Source organism: Sapajus apella, unplaced genomic scaffold, assembly GCF_009761245.1.
Source record: "Sapajus apella isolate SASKATOON/1434 unplaced genomic scaffold, GSC_monkey_1.0 scaffold2, whole genome shotgun sequence".
Lineage (NCBI taxonomy): Eukaryota > Metazoa > Chordata > Mammalia > Primates > Cebidae > Sapajus > Sapajus apella.
In genome coordinates, this window is record NW_022436942.1 from 83,578,757 (window position 1) to 83,594,686 (window position 15,930).

General features: G+C 43.9%; 1 protein-coding gene across 1 annotated transcript in view; it reads left to right on the forward strand.

Annotated features, from left to right (window-relative positions):
* Positions 1-15,930, forward strand: part of TMEM132B (transmembrane protein 132B) — a 452,449-nt gene that overhangs the window by 141,328 nt on the left and 295,191 nt on the right. The gene's annotated exons all lie outside the window — the stretch shown is intronic.

Consider the following 15,930-nt stretch of genomic DNA (forward strand, 5'->3'; position numbering starts at 1 on the left):
GTGACATTTACAGGTAACCATGGGTTAGAGCCTGGAAATAGCTTTCCGGGGGAAATTACATTCATGAGAATCAATGTCTAAGTCTGAAGCTGTTGCCACCTGGAATTCTGTCTCCCTCTCCCAGCTCTGCCCTCCTCAGGGTTGGGCTCATTCTCAGAAAGTAGACTGGAGGGCCAGGCGGGGGATCTATGTGCTGTGAGAGCTGGAGGGCGGCGACAGGGAATGGTGGGGACTGTGGCTTTAGAATGCAGGGTGCTAGCTAAAGACAACAGCAGTAACTGCTGATCTAGCTGATTCCTGCTGGGTAGGAATGTGTGCGCAGCCTAGCCAAAGCTTACTGTAGTTTTAAGGAAAAGGCAGAAATCTGGATTTTTGTGCAACTAATTCAGTTTTTAGAAAATCACTGAGTAGGTCAAATAAAAATATGTCTGTGACCCAGATACAGTCCCTGGTGTCTGTTTTTTTAACCTCTGGCCTATGTGTTGGGAGAAGGTTGGGGACTGTGGCTTAGTTATACTTCTCGTGGGTTAACTCACATGTCCTCAGGGCTGGCAACATAATTTGCAGTGCTCAGGGTAAAATGAAAATTCAGCCCCTCATTCCAGACATGAAAAGTGTGAAAATGTAAAGCCCCTTTCCTTCCTTCTGTGGCCTCTCTTTCAACTTGTCGTGGTGTTTTTACTTGCTATTTAAGGCCATTCTGAAAAAGAAAAATTAAAATCTTAAAGCATTAGTGTGAATTTTATCATTTATCTTTTTATTACGCTATATTGGTTTTAAATGCAAATACAAGATCAATTAACGCAAATACAGGATCGTCGGTTACATGATCTGTATTTCATAGCTCGTGCGTGCATGGGTATATCCTTGTTACCAGGACGGTGGAAACGCGGCACAGAACTACCTCAGCACTTTTTCATCTCACCTCTTGATACTCCTTCTATCGGACCTCTCGCTTCGCCTCCTGGTGGTGAGGACGGACTAAAAGGAGAGGAGCTAGGGGTTGTCCGATCTTTGCTGTTCCTTCTGTGTCATCCTTTCCAGCGTTTAGGTGGCTGATGAATACAGGAAGCAATGGGAGTAACAAAGGCTGACAGTGTTCCTTAGTTGGTTGTGTTTTGTAGAACATCTTTGCCTTTCCTCTGCGTTTGAAGCAAGCTCTGTTTCCAACGGGAAGCCTGGCTTCTCGGAGCCCTCAGTGCCTTGCTTAGTTGTCATGGATGCGACATGCTTACCGGTACTCGCTTTGAGTCTTGCTGAGCTCCATACATAATGGATCCACTGGAGCCATGATGCTGATGGAGGCACTGTGAATGCCACATGCAAACAGTGCCGCAAGGAGCGGGCAGCAGACAAGCATGTTGCACCTTTCTCCTCTGCTTCTGCACCACCTGTGACCATCTCATTAGACTTCACTTACAAAGCACAAGTTCAAAGATGCAAGTCTTAAGAATTTCAGAGGCGAAGAGCATGGCAGCATGGCATTAAGCAGAGCACGGTTCCTTCTGAGAGTGTGTCCCTGGCATGCACAGGTTGCACGGAATGAAGCCGGCCCAAGTCTACCTCCGTTTTGTCCCTGCCCACTGAGATTCCTTCTGAAGACTTGGGATCCTTAAGTGAACAGATTAGCCCTTCAGCGAATGTTGGTTTATTTTAGGCCCTGGGTTCAGAATCTCCCACTTGCATTTTGAACACAGTATGTCAAACTGCAAAGGTAACACATTTCTGCAGGGTAATTGCTCAAATGTCTGGTTTCTGACCCCGGGCATATTCCTGACTTTCCTTTTTCAACACCTACAGTGTTGAGAGTAGTGCTGGCAGGAAGAAATCAGTACTGATTTAGTGTGAATTATTTTATGTGAAAAACAGAGATTTTTGTGTTGTTTCCTACCTAGAATTCCCTTGTTCTTTTTGTTGAAATGATCTCAGGATGAGTCTTTAAGAGACCACCCCTACCCCTCCTATCTCAGCTAAAGCTGATTCCACCTCCAGGCTCCTGGGGAGGGGCACATGACCCTGGCGGAGCCAGTGAGAACAGGCATCCCCCTGGCCACAGTGATTTGTTCAGGGATGGGCAAATGCCTCATCATAGACAACGAGACGCAACAAGGGTTTCCCCTGTAATTTTGCAAAACAGACTTCCACTAGTTCTCACTGGATATTAGAAAGAGAATGTGAAGCTTGAAACTGCGATCTCACTGTGACATGGCGAATAAAGTCAGCTTCGTGGAAGACAGCGCAGGGTGATGGGTGAAAATGCATCTTAAAAATTACTTTAAAATTTGTTTTCAGCCAGCTGCAGTGGCTCACGCCTGTCATCCCAGCACTTTGGGAGGCCGAGGTGGGTGGATCACCTGAGGCCAGGAGTTTGAGACCAGCCTGGCCAACATGGTGAAACCCTGTCTCTACTAAAAACATAAAAATTAGCTGGGTGTAGTGGCGGGCGCCTGTACTCCCAGCTACTGGGGAGGCTGAGGCAAAAGAATCTCTTGAGCCTGGGAGGGGGAGGTTGCAGTGAGCCGAAATCAGGCCACTGCACTCCAGCCTGGGCGACAGAGCAAGACTCTCCCTCAAAAGAAAAAAGTTTATTTTCAGTACATTCCACTCTTTGGTACAGAGTGCTGTGTTTGGCAAATGCATAGAGTATGTAAGCATCAGCACGGTCAGGACACAGAAGAGCTCCATCACCCCTCTTGTAATTCCCTTGTTTTAAATTTTTGTAGTTAAATTCTTTCCAGCCACTTATGTGTGGCAGTCACTGATGTGTTCTTCATCCCTCTAGTTTGATTTTTTTCTAGAGTGTTACGTGAGTGCACTTGGACTGCATGTGGCTTCCTGAGGTGGCCTTCTTTCGCTCAGCGTAATGTATCCGGGACTTATCCATGATGCTGTGTCCGTCATCTGCTCCTCTTTACTGCTGAGTGGTGTTTCACCTAACACAGGTGCCACGGCTTTTTTATCCATTCTCTCAAAGGATATTTGTGAAGACGCATGGTGATGACATTCCTTGACTGCTGAATCCAGCCAGACCTGAAGCCAGCCTATCCCTAGACTCTCCAGCTATGACGGACCTTAAATTCCAATTGTGTTTAGACTTGCGTGGTTTGCACTCTTTCATTTTATTCTGGGAAATGAAAGACTAATTTTTGATTGTGGTAATGACCAGATAAAGGAAAAGCAAGTCTGAGTTAGTGAGAAGTTCTCAGAGGCACCGCCTGTGACATGCCTATACATGCAGTTGCACAATAACAAGTCACATCACCGGGTTACCTCATGGTGTGTCCCTGATGCACCTGGCAGCAAGTGACACCCCACTTGACACAGAGGGAAATTGAATCTCAGGAGGATGAAGTGACTTGCCTTGGTAGATAAATTGAACTGATGGAGACCCAGGGCTCCAGCCCAGCTGTCTCTCTGCCTCTTGTAAGCCTCTGCTGCTTCCCAATCAGACAGTGGCAGGGCTGTCAAGACTACTCAGTGAATTTTCCTCTCTTATTTAAACAATCTCCAAGGTGTCCAATTTAGAATAAATATAAGTAGAAATTAGAACAAGGTCATCAGAATTTCCTACTGTTTAACAGCTGATGGTGCCTATAGGAGGTCAACATTACTGTCACTAAGCGATCTATATAATCCATTTAATAACGCTCTCCCTGCATCTGGCACGCCACAGAAATCTCTCATGTTGGCTTAACAGCTCTTCACTTTTGTTTCTCTGAGTGTCTCTATCTCCTCGCTCACACAAACACAGTTTACATTAAGGAAGTGCCATGCAATTTGTTTCCACTTTTTAGTAGGGGCGGGATCACAGCTGTCCAGACCATAAGCCCATACCACGTTGGTTTTGTTGGTGATCACTAGCTGCTGTAATAAATAAACTCATTGGAGTGGCTTGACACGATAAAAGATCGTTTCTTGCTCACGGCTAGTGTGGGTGTTCATATTCGACAGGCAGCTTTCCTCGTGTGGCGATTCCAGGGCCTGCACTCCTTCCAGCTCATGGCTTAGTCATGCCCTAGGCCTTTAGTGTTTCCAGCTTCTCACTGGTGGAAGCTAAAAGCTGCATGTTTTGGCTTTAATGTGCTATATGACACTCCTGCTCCTATTTTTTTCTTTTTCTTCGTTTTGAGATGGAGTTTTGCTGTTGTTGCCCAGGCTGGAGTGCAGTGGTGCGATCTCGACTCACCGCAATCTCTGCATCCCGGGTTCAAGCGATTCTCCTGCCTCAGCCTCCTGAGTAGCTGGAACTACGGGCACCCCCCACCATGCCTGGCTAATTTTTGTATTTTTAGTAGAGATGGGGTTTCACCACATTGGCCAGGATGGTCTCGAACTCTTGACCTCGTGATCTGCCCACCTCGGCCTCCCAAAGTGCTGGGATGACAGGCGTGAGCCACTGTTCCCAGCCACTGGCTTCTATTTTATTAGCAAGAACAAGTCTTGTGGCCATACGTGGATACAGGAGAGGCCAGGAAAGTCCCTGCCTGAGCAGCCGTATGCAATACGGTTGATGAAGTTTTTGATTCCCCACCCCTTGACAGGTGGCCACCTCACCCACAGGCCCAATAACGTCTTGTTGTCTAGGTTAAGTGTGTTCTCCCTTCATCCCTGTACTCAAATTTCCAGTGTTCTGTTCTATCCTGTCTTGCCCTGTTGGGCTAGGTTTGGGCTCATGGACACAAAGGCTTCCCATCCTCAAAGTCGTGCATGCAGATGGGGAAATTGAAATAGTACAGAATAGCTTTGAGAGAAAGGCCATAGTCTTCCGTTTCTCTGTATCCTTGATCTCCTTCCCCAAAGTCCGCCACATCTAGCCATTTCTGTTGTTAGTTCTTCTGATGATTACTTCTATAATTATTCATCAACTTTGACTTCTTGAGTTAATAAATCTAGACAGCAGTGCTCTCTATATAAAAGAGGAGGATTTAGCTAATTTACACACCTTGTTCCCTTTTTTCACATTTTAATTGTTTTTACTTATTTGCATTAAAAACTCAACTTTATTGCATTTATTCATGTATTCTTGCAGCACACATTTATTTCCTACTTACTTTGGGCCAGCCACTCTGCCCTGTACTTCTCTCTCTCTTTTTTTTTTAATCACTTAGGATTGTATTTGGCTGCAAGTAACAGAAACCCTGGCCACAGTGGCTTAGGCGAGTAGGGTTTTATCTTACTTTTTCTTTTATCCCATGCTGTGGCCAGCTCTCCGTCTTCTTGCATTGTATCCTCAGCATGTAACTTTGCTCCTCTTGGTTGCACAGTGGCTGCTGTATCTCCATCCCTCTCAGGATGCAGCACCAAAACACACACTTGGATGCCTGACATTTCTCTGGAGGGTTTACTCAATGTTCTTAGAGAAGAGTTGTCTTCTTGAAGAGGTACTGGGGAGAAGTGTGAAGCATTTTACCTTTTACCGAGGATGGGGGCATTGGAAGGAGGTCTGTCTGGAGTGGGTGTCCCAGCTACAGAATCTAGTTACCCTCCTTTTTTGCAGCCCCGCTTTTCATGCCTGTCCTTGCTGGATGTGCTGACGGGGGCCAGGAGCCCCTTTGAGGTCCAGTGGGCAGAGTAGCCCTCAGTCCTTGGCCACACATGCAGAGTGTTCTCATCCAAGGTTTCCTCACTGTCCTGCCTGTCAACACATTTTATACACTTATTCTGTTTCTTAAATTTGTTGAAGTATTTTATTTGCAGATAGGCTTCCTCCAGTTCTCTTGATAATAGGTTTTTTCCTTTTTGTGCTTTTATGCTTTTATTTCATTTGGGTTTCTGTGGAGGTGTGAGGGAATGAGTGTGCTCAGTCTGCTACTTAAAATTAAATTCCATATCTTTCTTTTTGAAGGAAGAATGTCAATATTTCTCTTAGATTGAATAAGCAGCACATGTTCATTCTAGAAAACTTGAAAACAACATAGAAAAATATGGCAGGAAGTTGAAAGGCATCCACAGTCTCAATGTGCAGATCCTCACCTCCAGCTAAGAGTCCATTTGAGTTTTGGCCTGGGCAGCTTGACCATATGATTCTGAAGTTAACCTGGAAGATGGAAAGCAGGGAAGTCTGGCTAATAGGATTTTGATAAAGAACATAACCCCTCTGTATGAATTTGCTAGGGCTGCCATAACAAAGTACCACATATTGACATATTGGGCCACTTAAACAGCAGAAATTTATTTTATCACAATTCTGGAGGCTAGAAGTCCAAGACCAAGGTGTCAACAGTTTGGTCTCTTCTGAGGGCTCTCTTGGCTTGTAGATGGCCACCTGCCTCCTGTGCCACCACATGGTCTTCCCTGTGGGTGTCCATGCTCTAATTTCCTCTTCTTATGAGGATGCCAGTCCTCTTGAATTGGGGGCTCTTGGCCCCATGTTGGCAAATATAGCAAGGAGAGGCATGAAAAGGGCTGCAAGTAAGAGGAGTAACTAAATTCTGAAGATGGGACACCCCCTCCAAGGCAGACCTCCTTCCAATGTCCCCATCCTCAGTAAAAGGCAGAATCCTTGGTAGCCCTCCCCAGTACCTCTTCCAAAAGGCAACTGCTCTCTAAAGACATTGAGTAAACCCTCCAGAGAAATGTCAGGCATCCAAGTGTGGTGTTGGCGCTGTGTCCTGAGAGGGATGGAGATACAGCAGCCACTGTGCAACTAGGAGGAGCACAGGTACATGCTCTATGGGGACACAATGCAAGAAGACAGAGGAGCTAGCTACAGCATGGGATAAAATATTTGCCCACATCAATGACCTTATTTTAACTGTGTTGCCTCTTGAAAGACGCTATCCCAAAATACAGTCACATTCTGAGGTGCCACGGGTTAGGACTGGAACATATGAATTGGGGAGGAGGTACAATTCAGTCTGTAACACTCCTACATAATAAATTACGTTGGAAATCCACATTAATTTCAGCTACAATGTATTGGTATGAGTGTAGTCACAGAGCGTAGAAGCTAAATAAATAGATTACAAGTAGATTTGAGCATGTATCAGGTCTTAGCCACATAATCAGAAAATACTGGAAATCACTGGCCGAGAGATGAGTTATACAAATGCAGTTTGGAGAAAGTGGATAGCTATTTGGGAAAGCAGATTCTAAGATCAAGCCTGAGGCACGTACCGGGAATGAATGAAAAGAGTGGGTGTTAGTGAACTGGAGAATAGTGAAGAATGTGTGTGCACCCTGACACAAGGCATTCAAATTCAATTAAAATAAACCCAAACTGTGAAGTCAAATAAAATCTTTCTACTGGTTGAATTCAGCGCATGCTAATGTTCAACTTCTATCAGATTCTCACTTCACGTTATACACTGGTAGAGATTTCAGGTGGATTCAAGAATTAAAGGTAAAAAGGTAGAGACACACCCATCTAGACATGCACATGCACACAAACCCAGCAAAAGTGTAGGTAGTGTCTATTTGATCTTGGGATATGGAGGAGGACTTTCTCAGCATAACCCAGTGGTGGAAATTATGAAAGAAAAGGTTGATATTCTTTGTTAGCTTTCAAATTGTGTGCATTTCCCTTCAACTGTCTCTGTAAAATATTTGTAGCCCCAGAATGTAATCTCAAGTGCTCTGGCACCTGACTCTTTCTAAAAGCCTTGCCTGGTTTCGGAAGAAGCACATTCAGGAGGAGAGTGTACAATGTCGGGTGTTCTAGAATCACACTCTGGATTTTCTTTTCCTAGTAAGCTAGACAGTCCCAAAGCTGTCAGCGGTCTTGGCACGCACCGCTGGGTCCTCTGGAAAATTGCTTTTGCTTCCTTGTCCATAGCTGTATGGGCCCATCTCACATGGAGCCCACCTTAGGAGGCAAGCTCACAGTGTACTGTGGGAATGGGGTCGTGCCCCACAGGCGCCAGTTAGGAGCACTCACCAGAGGACCTTCCCTCAGAGCCAGGAAAAGCTTTGCTTCTTGCTTTCATTTTATGGACAGTGTCCAAATAGTGACCTAATCTTGTGCTTTGAGAGCTGGGCAATTTAGAGCCACACTTTCACTTCCTTTAGTCCCTGATTACACTCTTACAATGCGGATTTTGCTTGCTGGAGCTTTCCTCTGGCAGCAGAACAGTGGCTAATAGTGAGAACTCTGCCTGGAGCTAAACTGCCTGGGTCAAATTCCACCTCCGCCACTTACTAGCTATGGATCTTAGGCAGGTCATGCAGCTGCTCTGTGCCTCAGTTTTCTCACGCACGAGTGGGGGTAAAAACGAAATACTCATAGTCAAAGGTTATCAAAGTTAAAATAATACCTATAAAATGCTTAGAATAGTGTTCGATCTATTACAAGGATTAAGTAAATGATGACTTAGTGATAACCATTTTAATACCTGCAAAATGCTTAGTATATATAAATGATGATGATAATGATGATTCTATTCTTGTTTTCCCTTTGCCCTCATTTTAAAATATTTTATCTTTTTGTAATTTATAAAGTTGCCTCTAATCTTTCATGGACTTGCTGGCACATGATCCAAGACTTGCCCTCACGGGTGGCTCTCCTCGCCCTGACTATTCATTTTTATGAGTGTACACAAAGCACCTACTGTGTACTCAGCAGTGTCCATGAGCTTTTCTCTACTGCTGTTCATTTGAATCATCTAGCAAACATAGAAAAAGACTGGGCCCCACTTGAGCCCATCTGAAGAAACTCTGAGGGGGCAGGGCCTAAGTATAATATATATGTTCACTGTGCATCCAGGGTTGAGAATCCTCATCTTAGAGAATACAGAGGTAGTTGATAATGTAGCATTTTGTCTCAAAGGAGCTTACTTTTGTGGAGAGATAAATTAGGGGTCCACTTCCCCTGAATCCCATGATCCCATATTTTCAGGTATCTCACTATCAATCTTCCCTTTACCTTCACTCAAATGTGTCCAAACTAAATTTCTTCTCTTCCTCCCTCAGACCTCATGTTATGCCTGTATATTTAACTTTGTTGGTAGTTTTGCAAACAATGATACCTACAGCCAGTCTGCAGACTCTGACAGAGACAAGCCACTCTGGATTCTGGGTTTTTATCTAAGATTCTCACTTTTTAGGTTTTTAGCTTATACACGTCTCTAGGATCTTCATGTATCCCTCTGGACCAAGAAGGAATTATGGCTCATTCTGAAGTTCTGGGAATAAGAATTCTCCCTTCCTTCAGCTTCTTTAATGTCAGGCTGTACAGAGATGGTTAGCAAGTGCACATCATCGAGCAAGTTTTCCAGGATTCCTGTCCTGCCATCATCATTTACTAACTGTGTAATTTAACTGCCCTCAGCCCGTGCTTCAGTTTCTTCCTCTGTTAAATGAGATGTGCCAGTTATTACATTATAGGCTCTAAGTTTTAAACTTTCTCTCCTGTTTTCTGGTGTGTGGTGCTGGGGGCGGTCTCTGCAAGCCCACCCTTGGTCAGCTGTTCCTTCTTAGGACCTGCCAATGAGGGAAGATAGAGGCTACTGCAAGGCTGAAGGTGGGAGCAGGGACCTACTTGCTTCTTCCCTTTTGTTCTGTGTCTGATTCCTCTCCACTTCCTGTCTCTCCCTGTCCACTTTCTGTCTCCCCCCGTCTGCTTTTGTTTGCTCCTGCTGGCTTCCTATTTGCCCTCTATCTGCATCCTGTCTTCTTCATATCTACTTCCTGTTCCTTTGAGCCCCAGGTTGGCCAAGCAGGGCTGCCCAGCTTGAGGGTTGAGAAGAATCTTGGAACAAAAGGCAAGCATAGCTCCTGGCTGCTACCTCCTGCCTGATGACCGGCTGTCACTGGTGGCCTCATGCTTGCCTGCCTATGGGATCTCTTCTTCTTTCCCAGGCCACGATATGTTTTATGTAGTTGAGAAAAGTGGAGACTCACCTGACTTCTTACATCTTGATTTTATACTGGTGGCTTTGGAATTCAGTAGTCAAGTATTTGCTACCTTTTTTGGCTCTATAGTGAATGAATCATGTTTCAAATGCTAAGTTGTGGAAGGATCTCTTCCCCAGGGTACAATAAAGGGATACAGCTGGGGGTAGGAGCAAACCGGATGGGAATTTACGTTATCATCCCACCGCAGCTGTTATCAATGAATGAATAATCATCTTAATCCCAGAGCATTTGGCCCAAATTGTTGCATAGGCTGTTCCTTCTGAGGCTCTGGGATATGTAAGGTGGTTTATAGGTAGTAATGTTTTTCCATCTTTATTACTGTCTTAAAGGTAGGGATCACTGGCTGTTTTGCTCGCAGCTGGGTTGAGATGCTCTGGGTGAGCTATACCTATTTTCCTTCTCTACCTGAGAATCCAGGCTGGTAACAGGTACCTGGGATGGGAGATCCAGTCATCTGTGACTACGGAGCAATGAAAACCTCACTGGCTGTACAGGGATTGCATCCATGAACCTGGCCTTGTGAGCATTAAACTTTGGCTCCATCAGATGACTTCCAAATGGTTAACTCCTTGGCCTAATTGTAGAACTGCTGGGCCAGGTGGGCCCTCAGAAAAACCTTTGGAATTCGACAGAGCTGGTTTGAATTCTAACGTTGACCATATCCAAATTGCTTAATTTCTCTGTGCCTCAACTTCATCATTTTTAAAAAAGGGTCTAACACAACTTATGTTACAACTGCTGTGATAATCAACTGGCATGACTGGAAATATGCCTAGGTGTGTTGGCCTGTAAGTGGTGTGGATCTCCCTTTAATCTGTATTTTCTCCTTCTACTTGAGAATTGCAGCTCTTCGCTTGGCAAACATTGCTGCCAGCTTAGTGACCACAGCGATGTGATATTTGAGGAGGACATGAATGGAGTGATAGTGTGATGGGCAAATGCTGTGTTAATAAAAACAGTATCTATTAACAACCCTGGGAAGAAGCCAGAGCAGCTCAGAAGGAACACAGAGATTTATTCTCTCAAGCGTTAAACCAAGGCAGTCTTAATTGATGGACATTCATTCAGCAAATATCTATTTAATTTCTCCTGCTAGGTACTGGAGATTGTGCCGTAAACTGAACACGAAGCCCCTTCTCTCATGGTATCTGAATTTTAGTAGAGAGAATGGACAGTAAATAGGCAAACAAGGAAAAATACAAAGGCTAATTTCAGATGGTGATAGTGGCTTTGAAGGAATATAACAGGATGGAGTGATGAGTGACTGGATATTGTAGTCACACTTTAGTCAAGAAAACAGAAATCACCTAGATACTTCAACAGAGGGAATTTCATAAAGGGAACTAGTTAACTCAGGTGCTGGAATATCTGAAAAACCAAATTGGGCATGATAAAGTACCATCTGGGGATGGTAAACTTATTTAGAAATTAAGAACAGCCGGAGCAGGAAGCTGTTGTCATCTTTTGGGCTAGAGGGAAAAGGGGAAGAGAGTAGGTTATTAAAACCCAGAAGCTGCTGGATTCGGCATTAGAAACTGCCACAGAGAGCTGGGACTGTGGTGGGGCTTTATAGGGAGTTAGAACTACAGAGGAGATGCAGTTTCTGACAGTGAACGCTGCAGGGAGGAGACACAGGGGGAAATACCCTGGGTTCTCCCCTCTTCCTACCCTGCAGTCTTCTATCAGAGCTTCTGATTGGCTGAACACAGGCAGAAGCAGGGAGCAAGGGAGCTTGGGAAACGGAGTTCCCTGCATGGCTATAATACAATGCAGGGAACTACATTGGCATGAGTGGACTGGCTAGAGTTGTTGCTCAGCTCAGAGGTGGTCTCTCTGAGCTAAGAAATCCAGACAAGAAGGAGTCTTCTCTGCTCACATGTGGATGATGAGCTTCCTCAGCAAGTGTAAGTAAGGGCAACGAGAAAGATGTGAGAACAGCACCAAGTGAAGCTGGGGAAATTGATGGGAGAACTCTGGGTGGAAGAAAGCATGGAAGATTTTCTAGTCTGTTCCTCCGCTGCCAGAGATGACGTTTACTACACCATCCTGAACTAATATTAATGCTGACAAAGGCCTCCTTCTAGCTCCTGGCCTCCATGACCATGAAGTCAGTAAAGGTTGTGGTTATTCCCACAGTACCCAGGGGGTGGTGAATTGTCAGTTTTAGTCAGGGCCACACTTTGGCAGACCAGTAAGGAGTTTCACTTGCTGGTGTTTTTCAAAAGCCTGGCCACCTGGCCACCTGGCCCACTGGAAAAAGAGCTTTCTGTGCCTAGCTCTCTATGTCTGAGTTGTTTTATATGAATTAGAGGAGACTCAGCCTCAGAAGTGTCATGGGCCTGTACCCTAAGTGGGTCACCAGTAGCCACAAGACTGTTGTCTTCTAGACATGACTGGAGCTAATAATGAAAGGGGCTGCTTTCTGAGTCTGTTCCTTGTTGTAGCAGGTTCACATTGTACCATCTTGGGGTTCAGGACTTCACGTCCCACCAGTACTAAGATCCATGTCCAGGAATATTTTTTGTGTGCTAAGCACAGCAGTGACATCCACTCAATTTGGGTCACAGGGTCCCCATCAGGATTCCTGGCACTCTGTGAGTTGCTTCATTCTAGGAGTAATATTATTAATCTCCTCCCCTATCTTCCTCCCGAGTCTGTCTTTAGGGCTTCTTTGGAGCCATCTGCCATTGGTATTTTGAGTCGGAGCATTCTTCAGCCAACAGAGCATGTCTCTGGTGCACCTTGGGTCCTCTCTGGACCTGAACTATACTCTGTTCTTGCCTCATAAGGAGGGCAGTGATGAGAAGTTCTTTTAAGCTGGGCCTCATTGCTCCTTCCTCATTTCCTGCTCTCACGGCCCACCTCATTCTGTCCAGTGGTAAATAGCTCTCTAGGAAATCGGCAGACTGAATAGGGCCTCATTTCACATTCAGAACGCGGGCCACACGCTCTACCTGCCAATGGGAAAAAGAATGGTGTTACTATGTGACATTTTGGGATTAAAGGGAAGAGTGTTAGTTTTTCAGTGTATTTCTCAGAACACAGTCCCGTGGCTTCATAAAATCCTCCTAAATTCAGGTATTACATATTTTGTTGCAATCTGGTTTGAGAACAGAATAAGGCTCTGGCAGCTGACATTTATGGCTTTCCATATACACTTTCAGACAAAATTTGTATTGCATTTTGCTTGAGTTATGGTGGGACAGGAGTGTAAGCCTTACACTGCTATTTCAGATCAAATGGAGGCTTTGGCTGCAGTAAAGAAGAGAAGGTGCAGCTTTACATTTCTTGTAAACCAATTTTTGAGAGGTGTAAAATACCTACATAAAAGATAAAGAAAACAATAAACCAATCTACAGTGCAAACAGAGCATATTAAAGTTTGCATTTATTTTAATTTCCTTTTGCATATCTGTAAATAAGTCAGAATTTAAGCCTTACCTTGGATTCCCCGTAAATTTTACGAGAAGTAAAATTCAAGCCCGGTGGGCTGGGTGCCTGGTTAGCCCAGCTGAGAGATATTGTCATGCTCCACAAGCCAGGTGTTCCCTGCTGACTATGTTCCTGTTGCCAACTAATTTACAAGCAAATTCACCTGGAATTTAACTTCCTGGTTTAGAGAAGGGAAATCAACCAACGACAGAAAGAACTAATTTAAATTTCATCTGGAGCGGTGCTTCTGCATTGCTTGACATTGTCAAAATACAGATTGCCCCTTGGTGGCGGCAGCAGCTAAAACTTTCCTTTAGATGAGGCTAATTCGTCAAATCATGCCTCCCTCCTCTATCTTTTGATCCAAATCCTGCCCAGCCTATATGGACATTATTCTGGAGGAAACCCGGGCCTATACTGCAGAAGGGAATATATCGTGTGTTTAAATATATTTGAGATAATTTCAATGAAGTTTTGAGGTCATTTTCAATTAACATACTGTAAGTGTTTTCTCATGACGTTACAGATTTGTTGAAATCATGGTTTTGATGGCAGTTTAATGTCGCACACATAGTGTGGCTTGAATAACTTCTTTAATCATTTCCTTAATGACGGGTTTTGGACTGCTTCCGGTGTGTTGCTGTTATAAATCATGCATGCTTGTGATAAATCTACCTGCACATTAATCTCCTTCCTGACCTCTTGATTATTTCCTTAGAACAAATTCCTAGGTGAATTCCTGAGATAGACATTTTTTTAGGATCTTAATGCCCGATTTCCTAATTGCTTTCTGAATGCTAGCTGTGTCTTCCGGAGCTTCTGATTGGCTGAACACAGTTTGCTAGTTCCTTGGAGGCAGAAATCATGACTGCATTGTCCCTGTAATATTTTTACATGCCACAATGCTGGAGAGATAAGTGAATAATAAGTATATTTAGTTAAGTAATTGGAGGAATGAATATGTAATTACCCTCTGTAGTAGTGACTCTGACAAGGGACTGGCCATGTTGATGACATTTGAGGAGAACTTGCTTCCTTCTTAGAAAAAGGATGTATCAGCCCCTTCGTGGGCTGCATCTTTTTCACAATCTACTAATTACAATTTTGTCACCCTCTAGAAAGGGAAAGCTTACAAGGACAGCCCCACACAGGCCAAAAAGTCTTTAAATCAATAGAAGCTGTATTTTGCAGAATTTGTAACAGCTGCAGAAAAACATGTCACCAGGAGCCAGGGTCAGTGGAATGGGATTTATCTGCTGTTTCCTCCTCTAGGATGTCTAAGATGCTGACTTTTAAGCACTACCGTCCGGTTCCGTTTCTTCTTGCATTGGTTGGAAAACCAGACTCCAGTGGTGGAGGTTTATTTCAGGGCAAGAGGAAAAAAAAGTCTCTCTCTTTGGCCTGATTTGCTGACCCTGGTTCCTGGTGGGCTTTCTTCACTTTGAAAAAGCTTGTTGGGTCTTTGCTGTCTGTGTTTTCCCATTTGAAAGAAACATGCTAATAAACATACATACACATATATACTCACATGTACATGTTATGTATATGTTTTGTGTGTTTTAAATAACAAAGTAATACGTGGTGGTAACAAATTAAAAGAAAGTAGAAACGTAAATGTAAAAAACAAAAACTTTCTCTTTTGGGCTCTGTAGACACCCAAACATAAATATATACATATACATATACATATACATGTAGAATTTTAAAAATTTACCAAATAGGATGAAATATGACACATTTGATTTTTTTTTTTTTTTTTTTTTGAGACAGTCTTGCTCTGTCGCCAGCCTGGAGTGCAGTGGCCCAATCTTGGCTTACTGCAACCTCTGCCTCCCAGGTTCATGCAATTCTTCTGCCTCAGCCTCCCCAGTAGCTGGGACAATGGGTGCATGCCAGCATGCCCGGCTGTTTTTTTTGTATTTTTAGTAGAGATGGGTTTAGTACAGACAGGGTTGCCCAGGCTGGTCTTGAACTCCTGAGCTCAGGCAACCTGCCTGCCTCGGTCTCCCAAAGTGCTAGATTACAGGCATGAGTTACTGCGCCTGGCCTGATTTTTTTTTTATACTTAATTTGTTTTTTATCCTTAATGACATATTGTGGGCATCTTTTAGAGTATGTTTGTATAGCTCTACCTCATTTTAAAAAATAGTTTCATACTATTGCACTGTAAAATGATTAGTTTCCTATTGATCAACTTACTGAATATGTATTAAAATAATATAGAGTAATAATAATTGTAGGTAAATATTGACAGCACATTTCTGTGTGCCACCATTGTTCTAAGTGCTCCATTTTCTTTTTCTTGAGACAGGAATTTGCTCTATTGCCCAGGCTGGAGTGCAGTGGTGCAATCTCAGCTCACTGTAATCCCCACCTCTTGGGTTCAAGATCTTCCTGCCTCAGCCTCCCAAGTAGTTGAGACTACAGGCATGTGCCACCATGCCTGGATAATTTTGTGTTTTTTTTGTGGAGATGGGGTCTCACTATTTTGTCCGGTCTGGTTTTAAACTCTTGGAATCAAGCTATCCACCCGATTTGGCCTCCCAACATGTAGGGATTACAGGTGTGAGCCACCAAACCTGGCTGTGCTTTGTATTTATTAACTCATTAATCCTTCCAGCAACCCAGTAAGGTACAGTTCATGTTT